Below are 16,234 nucleotides of genomic sequence, written 5' to 3'. Positions count from 1 at the left end.
GAAAACATGCTTTTTAGGCCTTAAATTTGTCGATTTTAATTCACTTTAATTCCATTCAATGCCTTAATATGTTTGTTAAGTAATCTCAGATTTAGAAGGCAAAGATTAGATTGAAGGAATGAAGGAAAAGCATGCAAAGTGGGAGAACTCATGAAGAAATGAAGGAATCGCAAAGCTGTCAAGCTTAACCTCTTCCTAATCAATCGATCATAACATGAGCTACAAAGATTCAAATAAGGCACTTCTAGTTGCGTTGGAAAGCTAACATCTGGAGTTTCAAAATGATATAAAATTTGCCATATTTGCTTGGTGTTTAGGGATGCGTACGCATGCATCACGCGCACGTGTCGCTGGATCAGCGTGGGTCAAATTTAGGAAAACGTGGCCAGCGATTTCTAGCTCATTTTGGGCCCAATCCAACTCATTTCTGATGCTATTGAACCCAAGGATTGAGAGGGGGGGATGAACGAAGTAGTCATAGTTTAGTTTTCATCATGTTCTAAGGTAGAATTCTAGAGAGAGAGGCTCTCTCCTCTGTCTAGATTTAGGATAGAAATTAGGGTAAAGTTAGGTTCATCTCTCTCAAATTTAACTTTCAATTTTCATTTTGATTTCAATTCTCTTTATATTTTAGTGCTCTATTGTCTTAATCTTCTTAGTTTCTCTTGTTAATTTCTTGTTTTGTTCTCTTTTATGTTTATGAACAATTGTTGGATCTCAATTTCTTTTCATGCAATTTTATATTTCTATGTCTTTTGGTGTTTACTTCACTTGTTATTGTTGATTTCTTGCTTATGTTGGTTATGGGTTTTATTAATTCTTGCATTTTATGATGTTTACTTTTCTTGCACACTAGGTGTTTGATAAAATTTTTTCTCTAGTTTTTGAGTAGTTTTTCTTACTCTTGGCCTAGGCTAAGGGGATTGAGTGACCTTGAGTCATTGGGTCTCATTGAATTGGTGATTTAAGAATCCTTGGTGGTCAATTTGATAACCATTGATACTAGCCTACTACTAAGTCAATTAGTAGCTAGGTTAGAACCTATGGATTGATTTTGATCAAGCCGTTTGATATACTTCAAATATAGAAGTAGACTTAATGAGCTTGGTTCCTCACAATTGTTAATATATGGTTTGTTGACAAGGATAGTGATCTCAATTCCTATGCTTAGCCAAGAGTTCTTTCCATTTCTTTTATTATTTTTTTTATTTTACTTTCTTGTCATTTATATTTTCTTGTCAATTTCCAAATCAAATCCCCCTTGCATCTTCATAGCCAATTGTTGAGCATTTCATTGCAATTCCTTGTGAGACGACCCGAGGTTTAAATACTTCGGTTAATTTTCATTGGTGTTTGTACTTGTGACAACCAAAATTTTTCCATGTGAGGATTCTTTGCTGGTTTAGAACTATACTTGCAACGAGATTTCATTTGTGAAATTCTAAACCGTACAAGAAACCGAACATCAAAATGGCGCCGTTGCTGGGGAATTGCATTGGTGCTTTGTTATTGGCTATTGTGAATATTGTGAATATTGTGAATATGCTTCCCTTTTACTTATGTGTTAGTTTTTGTTAGCTTTAGGACTTTGTTGCTTATTTTTGTTAGCTTTTGTTTTTTATTTGCTATTATGAATTCTCACCACTTTGGCTATGAGTTTGGCTCAAATTATATTATAGGGAATAGAAGCTACAATGATAACATGCATCAAGGATGGAACAATCAAAGGTGGTGGGAGCCTCAAAGGATTGATCACCCTTCTTGGCAACAACCTCCTCCGGTCTCTTATAGGTATAATTCCACTCTTAATGCATATCAATCTAATGGATGCAGTGACCCTCATTGTGGTTGTCAACGACCACCACCACATGCCTATGAACCACCCCTCAACATGGTTTTGAACCATCATACTCACAAGCCCCATACCATCAAACAGCTCCATATGACCCTAATCCTTATCCACCATACCAACTACCTTATGAGCCATGTAAACCATACAAAGAACCACAACAATTCCGAAACAACTACTCTCAAGAATCACCTCCATATACACCATCTCCATACCCTTACCAATATGAACCACCTTCCAACTACAATGCCTTTCCCCCAAATAATGAACCTTCTCTTCCACCACCGCCCCCGATGAAGCCCTCATGCTAGAATTAAGAGATCTTGACTCTCATATCCAAAGGCAACAAGAGAGGATGGAAAAGGAGTTTAAGGAGCTAGAAGCCAAGATGGCTATCATGGCGGAAGCCATTAGCAACATATACTCATCCTGCCTAAGCTTATGCGAACAAAGCACTCCCATTGTTGAATGTGGAGAAGCAATCAAGGAGCATAGTGAGGAAGTGAGTTTGGATCTTCATGGTGAAGAAGAGGAACTAAAGCATGATTTGCAACAAGGGAAGGAAGTTGGGACAATTGAGCCGGAAGAAGTGGTTGAAGACCTAGGAGATGTTGGAAGTCCATGGGAATGTAGCATTAGAGAGCCCTCTTTCAAGAAGCTTGATATTAATGTCGAGGAGGGTGTACAACCTCCAAGGCATATCATGGTGGAAAACTTTGAAGAGGTTGATCAAGAGATGGATTCAATTATTGATGAATTCTTATGTACAATTGAATTCTCCCCCATTGGGCTTGACATGAAGATTAAAGAAGAAGATACCTCACCTCCCATACCCTTGGTAAGAAATGAAGAAGAGATCGAACTAGAAGGAAGTTATCAAGAGAAGGAGGTTGAGCAAGAAGCAAGCTCCATTATTGAAGATGATTCCACACAAACCAATGAGTCTTTTGGGATTGATGAATCTCCTTCATTGTGCTATGAAATTGATAACAAGGAGGACCGTGCACAACCTCCGACACATGGTTTGAGCAATAAAGGGTGTATAGAAGAAGTTGGTGAGCAAGGAATTGAACTTAAAGAAGCTTGCAAAGTGGTGGAAGTTACAAGGGAAGTGCCCAAGGGATTGGATCTCACATTGGCTAAGTGTGGGGAGATCCCCCTTCCTAAGTCACCATCTTCCAACACAACAATCAAGTGGGTAAAATTCTTATCCCTAAGCTTTAATTTCTCACTTGAATATGGTTTGATTGAAAATAATGGTCAACTTAGAGCTCTTTGTGGAGTTAAGAGTAGGAGAGAGTTATGTAGTGGATGGAGACACCATTCTAAGTTCATGATGGTTGCATGCTCAAAGTTGAATAGCAATGGTTGGTGTAGAACCGAATTGCAAGGGCCTAGGAGAATGTTTGGATGCTCAATTGAGAATTCTCAAGCCTTGTCACCCAAATTTAACTATGGTAGTCAACGAGAAGATGGGTGCAAGAACAAGGTTTGGGACCCCGGAATTCATTTCAACAATCAAAACTCTAGGGGCCTTGTCATCGACCTAAGATTACTTGAAGGCCTTGTGCGCCTTATTTGGGATCTCGGTGGATATTGGAAATGCAAGCATTGGTGGGGATTCAAGGAAGAGTTCAAGCATAAGCCACCATAGAAAAGCTCCCACCAAATGTCCAACTTAAGGACTTAAACTAAAAGTGCTAGGTGGGAGACACCCCACCATGGTAACCACTTTCCATTCTCTTGTAGATATAATCAATGAATGAATTGAGTTGCCATTTTAGATAGTTTTACTTCTTTTCTATACTCTTATACATTTTGTTTCGATTGATAGGTTGTAGTAGTGTGTTTTGATTAGTTTAGATTGTTGTTAAAGTAGGTTGCTTGAAGTGCAAGCTTTATTTGTTTTGTCTTTGAAAAGTTTTCAAAAACTTAAAGATTTTTTTTAAATTTGAATTTTGGTTGCTTTAGAATGTTTATAGGTTAGGAGAGTGTTAAATTCTATTTTTATGCTTCTAAAATTTTTTTTTCAATCCACGCATCACGCTTACGTGTGGATTGCACTTTCGCAACTCCTGGTACATTTACCCGAGAGTTACACGAACATCGCGCGAGCATTGTGCAAAAAGCACAATCCACGCGTAAGCACGCATGACGCTTACGCGTGGATTGTCCCTGCTGCATCCATGCATAAGCACGCATGACGCTTATGCATGGATTCGCACGCTGTTTTTCTCCTTTCTCCTTTCTCCTTCTTTCTTCTTTTCTTCTTCTTTCTTTCTATCTTTCTTCTTCTTCCTCTCTTGAAAAAAAAATAAAAAAATAAAAAATATATAAAAAAATAATTAAAAAAATTAAATTAAATTAAAAAAATTTGTTTCTTTTCTTCCATCTTCTTTTATTGCATTTGCTTATTTTCATTCTTTGGATTTTAATTTTGTTTTCATAGCTTGTTCTTATTTTTCTTTCTAAGTTTCTTATTTTAATAATAGTGTTGAATGCTCTTACTCAATGTTGAGAATTTCTTGGTTAATCTTGGCACTTCTAGACTTGTTTGATGTTGATGGGTAATGAAATTTCTAATTCAATGCTTAACCTTTGATGATCCTTGTATCCTTTGTGCATTGATATGAGCTTACATGTCTTTCATGACCCACTCTTTCTTGTTTGAACTTGATGCTCGACATGCTCTTCATGTTATTCACTTATGCTTTGACTTTCCTCTTGCATCAAGTATTAATTGATATGCCCTTTTCCTATATTACTCTCTCACTTACATGCGTAGCTAACATGTAGTGAGAACCTTACTCTTATTTGGCATTAGCCCCGCATATGTTCTACTTGCTTTGCTATCTTTGTTGTAGGCTTAATTCTCTTTCTTTTTCTTTCCTTTTAGGTTGGCCACCAAGAGGGAAAGGATAAGCCTCAAATAGGGCAACAAACAAGTTCATCCGCACAACCTTTTGAAGGAGCTTATCAATTGTACCAACCCATCCACATTGCTCTTCCTTGCATGCACCGAGGACGGTGCAATCTTCAAGTGTGGGGATGTCATCCGACCGATCTCCATGGGTAATAATTTTCTTTTTCAACACCAATTTTTCAATTTTTATCTTTGTTAGATTAGTTGTTACATTGCATGATAGGTTGTATGATAGTTAAAATTTATACATATTTTACCACTTTTTTTATGTTAGGACTACTTGGTTAGGGTAATGATTTCTTTTCCAAGAAAAATTGCTTTAGGGCACCCTACCATTTCAAAAAATTTTTTTTGTTTGAACTTGCTTGAAGAATTCATTTTGGAACATGGTTTTTGAGCTAAGAACACAAGCATGTGAGTTTTGAGCCCAATTGCGTGGTTACATCTTACAACCACTATTTTCCATTCTTGTGTGTATTATTCTCTTTCTATGATTGTAATCTTTGATTTGTTTGATTCTTTATGTCCATTATTCCATGTATACATGCATTTATATGATTGAGGTCATCATTTTATTTAGCTCACTTACCCAAATAGCCTACCTTTCATTAGCCATTGTTAGCTAAATTTGAGCCTATCTAATCCCTTTTGTTCTTAATTTTAACACATCACTACCCCTAAGTGAAAAATAATAAATGTTCCTTAATTTGGATCTTTGATTAGCTTACGCTAGTGAGGGTGTGTATCATTTGGGTATGGGAAACTTGGGACATTGGTTGAGGTAAAAGTGTATTTTGTATTTTTGTTTGAAAATATTGGGAATTGGGTACATATTCATGCACTAAATATAAAAACCATATGCATTGATGCCCTTGTATATATTTTAGATTGAAAAGGAAAAAAATGTGAAAAAAAATGTAGAAAAAGAAACAAAAAAATAAAAGAAACAAAAATATATATTAAAAAATGCAATAAAAAGGGGAAAAAAATGCCCCAATGTAAAGTAATAAAAACAATGCATATGGGATGTGAATTAAAAAGAATGCATGAGTATGTGAAAAAGTGGGAATCATGGGTAGCTAGGTTGTGTATTAGAATTGTATAGGTTGTTATATGTGTTAGGGGAGAATTGAGTGATTGACCCTATACACTTGAGCGATTAGAGCGGACACACTTCCGGTGAAGGATCGATGCTCAATTCCTTGTTCCCGGCTTTCATGAGCTTTTCTTTTCGCAAGTCTATTTGAGATTCATTTTGATAGTTGAATTGGTAGGATTCATGAATCGTCATATGATCTTTGCTCTACTTGTTCATATATGTTCTTGGAGATTGATTTATTTTTAACCAAGCAGGTAGAATCATCTTGCATTTAGCTGCATGCATGTAGATAGGAGCATATAGTTTATTTGCATTGAATAAATGTTCATACCCCTTTTCTTATCCTTTTTTATTCTTAGCATGAGGACATGCTGGGTTTAAATGTGGGGAGGTTTGATAAACCCAATTTTGTGGCTTATCTTATGCTTAATTTGGGAGATTTTATCAACTTTTCTCACATTTATTCAATGAAATAGCATGGTTTTGTAATTCTTCCTAAATTTATGCTTAAGTGTAAAAGCATGCTTTTTAGGTCTTAAATTTGTCAATTTTAATTCACTTTAATTCCATTCGATGCCTTGATATATTTGTTAAGTAATCTCAGGTTTAGAAGGCAAAGATTGGATTGAAGGAATGAAGGAAAAGCATGCAAAGTGGGAGAACTCATGAAGAAATGAAGGAATCGCAAAGCTGTCAAGCCTGACCTCTTCCTACTCAATCGATCATAACTTGAGCTACAGAGATCCAAATGAGCCGGTTCTAGTTGTGTTGGAAATAAAACATCTGGGGCTTCAAAATGACATAAAATTTGCCATAGTTTCTTAGCGTTTAGAGATGCGTACGCGTGCATCACATGCACGCATCGCAGGATCAGCATGGGTCAATTTTAGGAAAATGTGGCCAGCGATTTCTAGCTCATTTTGGGCCAAATCCAACTCATTTCTGATGCTATTGAACCCAAGGATTGAAAGGGGGGATGAACGAAGTAGTCATAGTTTAGTTTTCATCATGTTCTAAGGTAGAATTCTAGAGAGAGAGAGGCTCTCTTCTCTCTCTAGATTTAGGATAGAAATTAGGATAAAGTTAGGTTCATCTCTCTCAAATTTAACTTTCAATTATCGTTTTGATTTCAATTCTCTTTATATTTTAGTGCTCTATTATCTTAATCTTCTTAGTTTCTCTTGTTAATTTCTTGTTTTGTTCTCTTTTATGTTTATAAACAATTGTTGGATCTCAATTTCTTTTCATGCAATTTTATATTTCTATGTCTTTTGGATGTTTAGTTCACTTGTTATTGTTGATTTCTTGCTTATGTTGGTTATGTGTTTTATTAATTCTTGTATTTTGGGATGTTTACTTTTCTTGCACACTAGGTGTTTGATAAAATTTTTTCTCTAGTTTTTGAGTAGTTTTTCTTACTCTTGGCCTAGGTTAAGGAGATTGAGTGACCTTGAGTCTTTGGGTCTCATTGAATTGGTGATTTGAGAATCCTTGGTGGTCAATTTGGTAACCATTGATACTAGCCTACTACTAAGTCAATTAGTAGCAAGGTTAGAACCTATGGATTGATGTTGATCAAGCCATTTGATATACTTCAAATATAGAAGTAGACTTAATGAGCTTGGTTCCTCACAATTGTCAATATATGGTTTGTTGACAAGGTTGGTGATCTCAATTCCTATGCTTAGCCAAGAGTTCTTTCTATTTCTTTTATTAGTTCTTGTTATTTTACTTTCTTGTCATTTATATTTTCTTGTCAATTTCCAAATCAAACCTCCCCTTGCATCTTCATAGCCAATAGTTGAGTATTTTATTACAATTCCTTGTGAGACGACCCGAGGTTTAAATACTTCGGTTAATTTTCATTGGGGTTTGTACTTGTGACAACCAAAATTTTTGCATGTGAGGATTCTTTGTTTGTTTAGAACTATACTTGCAACGAGATTTCATTTGTGAAATTCTAAACCGTACAAGAAACCAAACATCAAAGACCACAAACCATATCACTCTAACTACTATAACAACTCCAGCCATCAATCTAACAATCATAGACCCTACCACAACCCACACAATGCCCCCTACCACTCAACCCATCAATCACACATTAACCTTCGTCAAGGAATATCATCCTCAGCCCAAGAACCATGTGATAACAGCTACAACTTTGCAAAATTGGAGGCCATGATGTCACAAATGGCAGGGAATATTGTCACTGTTGCAAAGAGACAATTGCAAGCTGAAAAAAGATAGATTCAATCTAAGAAGAGGCTAGATCCAACATAAAGAACCAATGGGCAGCAATCTCAAAACTAGAGTCATAATTAGGATATCTATCCAAGAAATTACCAATGTCTACAAACACATTCCCAAGTGATACCATGACCAATCCTAGAGGAGAATGCAAGGCCATCACACTAAGTAGTGGGAAGGTGGTGAAGGAGACATCCTCAAGCCACAAATTGCAATAAGAAAAGGTTGCAAATGACTCAGAAATCAAGAAGGAAGAAGAGATACATACTCCAGCTCCACCAAAACAAGTCTTGAAGCCCTATGTACCAAAGGCACCCTACCCACAAAGGCTAAGAAAGGATGGGAAGGACAGCCAATTTTTTAGATTCTTGGAGATCTTCAAGAGGCTCCAAATCAACATTCCTTTTGCTAAGAAATTAGAGCAAATGCCACTCTTTGCCAAGTTCTTAAAAGAGCTCATGGCAAAGAAAGGAAACTGGGGAGAAAAGGAAACTGTAGTGCTCACAGAACAATGTAGTTCCATTATACAAAAGAAGCTTCCCCAAAAGATGAAAGATCCTGGGAGTTTTCGAATCCCCTACATCATAGGGGATATTAGCATTGAAAAAGTATTATGTGATCTTAGAGCTAGCATCAACCTTATGTCCTTGGCCATGATGAAAAGAATGAGAATTGAAGAGGCCAAACCAACAAGGATAGCACTCCAACTGCTAATAGAACATTCATGTTTCCCCATGGAGTGGTGGAAGACCTGATAGTTAAAGTAGGAGAGTTCATCTTCCCAGCTGATTTTGTTGTGCTTGACATGGAGGAAGAGTCTAATGCATCTATCATACTAGGAAGACCATTCTTGGCAACAACTAGAGATATAATTGATGTGCAAAAAGGAGAATTGGTCCTAAGACTGCATGAAGAAAAGATGGTGTTCAATGTTTTCACTGCAATGAGCTACCCCAAGGAGTCCATTGGAGAATGTATGATGGTGGACACAATGGAAAAGTTGGTTCAAGGAGTCCTAGAAGAAGATTAATGTGAAGAAGCAATGGAGCAAGATCATCAAACATCATGTGGTGAACTACCACAAGAAATCATAGAAGGCTCAATCATGCTAGACAAGGCAAACAAGGAGAAGATAGAAGCACCAAAGTTAGAGTTGAAAACCTTACCCCCAAGCTTAAAGTATGCTTACTTGGGGAGCAACAACACATATCCAGTAATCATCAACTCAAGCTTGAGTGAAGAACAAGAAGAGAAAGCATCAATGTGTTGAGGCAACACAAGGATGCCATAGGGTGGACACTTTTAGATTTAAAGGGAATTAGCCCTTCAATGTGCATGCATAAAATCCTTCTTGAGGAGGATGCCAAGCCCTCAATACATCCACAAAGAAGGATGAACCCCTCAATGCAAGAAGTAGTACAAAAGAAAGTCCTGAAGTTATGGCAAGCAGGAGTGATTTATCCCATCTCAGACAACCTTTGGGTGAACCCTGTTCAAGTAGTCCCCAAGAAGGGAGGAATCACAGTTATGCCGAATGAGAGAAATAAATTGATATCAACAAGAACAGTGACTGGATGGCACATGTGTATAGACTACAGGAAGCTCAATGAAGCCACAAGGAAGGATCATTTTCCTCTACCATTCATGGATCAAATGTTGGAGAGGCTTGCTGGACATGAGTACTATTGCTTCTTGGATGGATACTCTGGCTACAACCTGATTGTAGTAGATCATAAAGACCAAGAAAAGACTTTTTTCACTTGCCCTTATGGTGTTTTTGCATATAGACGCATGCCCTTTGGTTTGTGCAATGCACCTGCTATTTTCCAAAGGTGCATGCTGTCAATTTTTTCTGATATGATTGAGAGGTTTATTGAGATTTTCATGGATGATTTTTCAGTGTTTGGTGACTCCTTTCCTAATTGTTTACACCATCTTGCCTTGGTGCTCAAGTGATGCCAAGAGACTAACCTAGTTTTGAACTGGGAAAAATGTCATTTTATGGTTACCGAAGGGGTAGTCCTTGGCCACAAAATGTCTAAGAAAGGCATAGAGGGAGATAGAGCCAACGTGGAAGTGATTGAAAAATTACCCCCACCTTACAACATAAAAGCAATTAGGAGTTTCTTGGGACATGCTGGGTTCTATAGAAGGTTCATCAGAGACTTTTCAAAAATTGCCAAACCCTTGAGTAACTTGCTTGTCTCTAGTGTTGATGACATGTCATCATGTCATATTTTTCTATGCTTTTTCATACAAGAAATTGATTATTAGTGCTTAAATATTGAATGCTTTTGTGCTTAAATGGTATGTTTCTTTGATCTTTTGATTTTATAAATCATGTAGGAAATAAGTGGAAAAAGAAGCAAAAAAGCACAAATTAAGCTCAAAAAGAGAAAAGAAGAATTTTAGGGCACACTTTGAAGTTTGAGCACGCTTTGGAACCTTAGGCTGCCCTTTTAAAAGCGTGGCCCATAACCATGAAGCCGTGGCATGATACAGATGCATTATTGCCTTATGCATGCATTATCATGAATTAATAACTAAAGCATGCATGCATTTAATTATTATGCCAATTAAGAATGAAATGAATGAATGAAACGCTACGTAATTGGCATTATTAATTAATTAAGCCAATGAAAGCATACATGAAACATTTATTACTAATTGGCAAATCAAGCTTTACGTTGGCATTACTAAGTAATATAATTAAAGCATGCATGCATTTAATTATTAATGCCAAATGAATGAAATGAAAGCAAAGTTAAAGTGAGGAAGCAACGTTCATTAAGCAAGAGAGCGCTAGCATTCATTAAACAATGAGCGTTCACTTTGGAAGTGAACGTGGCGTTCACTTTCTTACCTTTTTCATGAATTTCAAGTTGGGAGAGGAAGCTCGTGTTGGCCATACACACTAGGAGCACTCAAATACTCAGCATACCACTCACTAAGTGAACGTTGGGCAAGGAAACAAGTGCACCAAGGGTAGCGCTCAACAAAGCAACTGAGCGCTCAAATAGCGAGCGCCAAGTAAGGAAGGCACACCAAAGAAGCCAGCGCTCAAAGAGTGAGCATGGCGTTCAATAATTGAGAGCTAGGGGAGGCAACATGCGCACCAAAGGCATGCTGAAGGAGTGAACGGGGTGTTCACTTTCCCAACTGAACTCTCCACTGGAAGGAGAACCAAGCCAACCCTGACCTACTTATTCAAGGCCGCATCCAAATCAACCCATTTCATTTAAGGCCCAAAGGAAGCAAAGCCCATTGACATGACTCAAAGACACAAGAAATAGTTAGATTAGGAATTTCATTTTAAATTGTAATTTGTTTTCAATTTCAATTTCAATTTCATGTTGTAAAGCCTATATAAAGGCATCAGTTTCATTTCATTGAGATCGGTTAGGTTGGCTCTGCTAGAGAGCAATAAGAGTAGGAGTAGGGTAGAAGGCTCTGGTAGAGAGCTTAGCTCTCTTTTCCTTCTCTGCAATTTTACATTTTTGTTATAATTAAATTTAATTCAGTTTATGCAAATTTCAATTTCTACAATCCTCTGTTCCAATTTCCTTCTCTGCGATTTTAACTTTATGTTCCTATTGCTTCCAATTTAAGTTTCTGCAATCTTTTTCTGCTACGATTTCCTTCTATGCAATTTCACTTTCGGCAATTTTACAATTCTGTTAATGATTTAGCTTGATTTAATTTTCCTGCAATTTAAATTTCCTGTTACTTGTTCTCAAGATCTCTTTGATTGCTTGCTTTATTGCTTTCTTTAAATTTCCTGCACCCAATTCCCTTTACATTTACTACACTTCACATTTCTTGCTACAATTTACTTTCTCCACTTTTAATTTACTACAATTTACCTTCTACCAATTCAATTTCACTCAATTCAACACTGTTAGCTTGACTAAACTAATCACCTTACTAATGTTGCTTGACCCATCAATCCCTGTGGGATCGACCTCACTCTTGTGAGTTATTACTACTTGATGCAACCCGGTACACTTGCCGGTGAGTTTGTGTGGAATCATTTTTCCCTCATCAAGTGTACCATTTATCTTTGATAGAGAATGTATGCATGCTTTTGATGAGCTTAAAAGTAAGCTCTCCTCTGCACCTATTATAGCACTACCCAGTTGGGACTTACCTTTTGAATTGATGTGTGATGCATCAGATTCTGCTATTGGTTCTATTTTAGGACAAAGGAGAAACAAGCTAGTGCATGTCATCTATTATGCTAGCAAGGTTCTTAATGAAGCCCAAAGGAACTACACCACCACAGAAAAAGAACTTCTTGCTATAGTCTTTGCATTTAATAAATTCAGATCATATCTCATTGGTTCTAAAGTCATTGTGTTTACTAACCATGCAGCACTTAAATACTTGCTAACCAAGCAAGAATCCAAGCCTAGATTAATAAGATGGATCTTGTTACTCTAATAGTTCAACATTAAAATCAAAGATAGAAGTGGAGTAGAGAATAAAGTGGCTGATCACTTATCAAGGATCCCATATAAAGGGAATGAAGCACATAGCCCTGGGGTGAATGAAAGCTTCCCAGATGAGCAATTAATGATGATTCAAGAGGCTCCATAGTTCGCAGATATATCCAACTTCAAGGCCATTGGAGAGCTACCTTCCAACATTAACGAACACTTGAAAAGGAAGCTCATCAATGATACCAAACACTACATTTGGGATGAGCCCTACCTGTTCAAAAAGTGTGTTGATGGTAACTTACCCAAGAAGAATAAAATGCCATGAAGATTCATCATGGAGTTGGAATTCTTTAATGTTTGGGGGATTGATTTCATGGGACCATTCACACCCTCATACTCAAACAACTACATATTGGTGGTTGTAGCCTATGTATCCAAATGGGTAGAGGCTATAGCAACATCAACAAATGACAAAAAAGTAGTGATCAACTTCTTGAGGAAGAACATATTTAGCCGGTTTGGGGTTCCAAGAGCTCTTATAAGTGATGGAGAAACTCACTTTTGCAACAAACAACTTGAGACACTCCTCCACAAATATGGCGTTAAGCATAAGATAGCAACCCCATACCATCCACAAACCAATGGTCAAGCTGAAATTTTAAATAGAGAGCTCAAGAGAATCCTTGAGAAGACTGTTGGGAACTCAAGAAAGGATTGGTCCAAAAATCTAGATGATGCATTATGGGCTTATAGAACAGCTTTTAAGACACCTATTGGCATGTCTCCATACCAATTGGTATTTGGAAAAGCTTGTCATCTACCAGTGGAGCTTGAACATAGAGCATTTTGGGCTCTAAAGATGTTGAACTTTGATAATGAAGTTGCTGGGGAAAGAAGGTTGTTGTAGCTCAATGAGTTAGATGAATTCAGATCTCAAGCCTATAAAAATGCCAAGATTTACAAGGAGTAAACAAAAAAATGGCATGATCAAAGGCTAGCAAGAAGAGAGTTTGTAGAAGGTTAAAAGATGTTGTTATACAACTCAAGGCTCAAATTTTTCCCAGGGAAATTGAAATCAAGATGGTCTGGACCATTCACAATTATCAAGGCTTCTCCTTATGGTCATGTAGAGCTTATGGATGATAAAACACAGAGGACTTTCATTGTTAAAGGCCACATACTTAAGAACTACTTGGGGGACTCATTGGATGAGCAAAGAGTGAACTATAACCTCACCTGAATAGGAAGGATCGTCAGGCTAGTGACGTTAAAGAAGCGCTAGTTGGGAGGCACCCCAATACTAATATCCTTTCCATTTCAAGTTTTTTTTTAGAATTAGCTTATATTTAGTCATTTAGGTTGTGTGTTTTTAAGTATTATTTGTTAGTTGTTTAGTTGCTAGTTTCATTGATTTGCACTTTAAAAGCTTTGCTAGTTTTGCTGAAAGTGCAACACTGCTTGCTACAATACATGATGTTGTTAATTGGGCTGAGGAATTAGCTAAAGAGCTAAGTTTGGTGTTGCCACCAACCCACTTATTTTGAGCTTACATAACACACAACCAAATGAATCTCAGGTAGTAAGCCCAAAACTAAGTTTGGTGTGGCCACCATCAAGAGATATTCATGCGTATATTCAAGGTTCAGCTTAATTAATTAATATCCTAATGCATATAGTATATTGGTGGGCTGAATAAAAGTGATAATAAATTGTGTACATATGAAATAGAAGTGGAAGAGTGTGAAAGAATTAATTTGATTCCACTCATTATGTATTAAATAAAGTTTAATCAGTGGCCAATTACTAGATGCAAGAAATCTAAGTTTGGTGTCCAAGAGACACACAAACTGAATGGCATTTAATTGATGGAATGTGAAGCAAATTTTTTTCACCAATGAGGGTTTATAACTGAATTTTCAAGAAAGAGGTGGGGCCCATATGACATTGATCACTCATCAAGTCAAGGAGTCAAAGTGTACTTAGCACTTTGGAACTCAAAAGTCTGAGGAAAGCTGAAGAGATAGGGGTTGTCGCCTCTCTCCACACTGGGCGCCACTCCCATCTTCCAGACCTCTCCTCTCACCCCTATATATTACACTCACCCTTCTATCTTATCCACAGTACACATTCCCTTCTCTTCATCCGAACCCTTCCTTCTCTACATTCTTTCTTTCTTTCTTTGTTCTTGCTTTCTTGATTGGGAAAATCAAGTCATAAGTTTGGTGTTGTGATGACTTGTATCGTCTACCTCTTTTCTTAACTAAAAGGACTATAGAATTAGCAATTTCTCATTCTATTGATGCAATTATTTGAACTAAATGATGAATTTTATGGCATATTGCTTTGAAAGGGATCTTGTCTGAATTTCAGGTGAAAATAACATCAAAAAATGAAGGAAGCAAGAAAGAGGAGCTAGGTGTGTGTGCTGGGCGTGCCACTTGATGCAAACGCCAACAAATTGAATGGGTGTGGCACGCCAGCTAGCAAGTCCAGAGGAGAGTCCATGAAGCTTTCAATGGGTGTGGCACGCCAAGGCCAGGCGTGGCACGCCAAGGAGATAAAGCATAATGGGCGTGGCACGCCAGGGCCAGGCATGGCACGCCAACTATACATTCCAAAGGAGCATTCATGAAGACCCACAAGGGGCGTGGCACGCCAGATCGAAGGCGTGGCACAACTAAGCAGATGGGGTGGAAGATTCAACACAATGTGCATGCCACTTGATGTTTGGGTCGTGGCACGCCTACCTTGTTCATATCTTGGGCATTCCACTTGAGTTCTAGACGTAGCACGCGAAGTTTGAAGAGCTCAACACCATTATGAGCGTGCTACTTGAGATCGAAGGCATGGCACGCCATTTCAACCAACCAGAGAGGATAAGTGTGGCTCCATCAAGGGCGTGGCACGCCAATACAAGTTTCCAGAAAAGAAAGCATGAAGAATCCTCGAAGGTGTGCCACTTGGGACTCTAGGCGTGGCACGCCAAGGAAAAATGACTAGGGGCGTGTGATAGAGAGAATTGTTGTTGGTCTAGAATCAATCAAAACAAGAATCAATTCGTTTGTAGCATAGTCCAAACCAACAATGAATTCTCAAAATCAAATATTAAATCCAATACAAAATAACCGAGAGTAATTAAACATCGGGACATTCTCCCTAGGAATTGAAATGAAATGTTCATTATTGGCTATGAGGGAACAAGGGGGATCAATTGAAAAAGACAAGAAATTAAAATGCAAGAAAGTAACTTGACATGCAAGAAATTAAAAGTTAAAGCAAGTAAAAGCAACGCAAAAGGAATTTAAATGCTAAGAAGGTCTCTTGGAGAGAATTGGGTAATTAGGGCTTTCTATCCTAGTTGTGGACCACAAACATGGTAATTGTGTGTGGATTAATCCTAATTAGTCAACCCTACATCGAAGATAAGTCAACTAGGCATAATTAATCTCAATCCCTAAGTCCTAAGTCAACACTAAGGGGTCACTTAGAGTCAAGGGAAACCAAATTAATTAACAACCCCCACACAATGTGGAATGGACATCCACCACTCAAGTTCACCCAAAATTCCCAAATCCCCTACCAAGAGTGTGAAAAACTAAGTAAAATCCCAACCAAGCATTTTGTCAAACACTTGGTGGGCATGTAAAGAAAGCATGATAAAATGACAAGAAATA

The sequence above is a fragment of the Arachis hypogaea genome, chromosome 19, assembly GCF_003086295.3.
Source record: "Arachis hypogaea cultivar Tifrunner chromosome 19, arahy.Tifrunner.gnm2.J5K5, whole genome shotgun sequence".
In the NCBI taxonomy this organism is placed as follows: Eukaryota; Viridiplantae; Streptophyta; class Magnoliopsida; order Fabales; family Fabaceae; genus Arachis; species Arachis hypogaea.
This window is presented reverse-complemented; position numbering follows the sequence as displayed.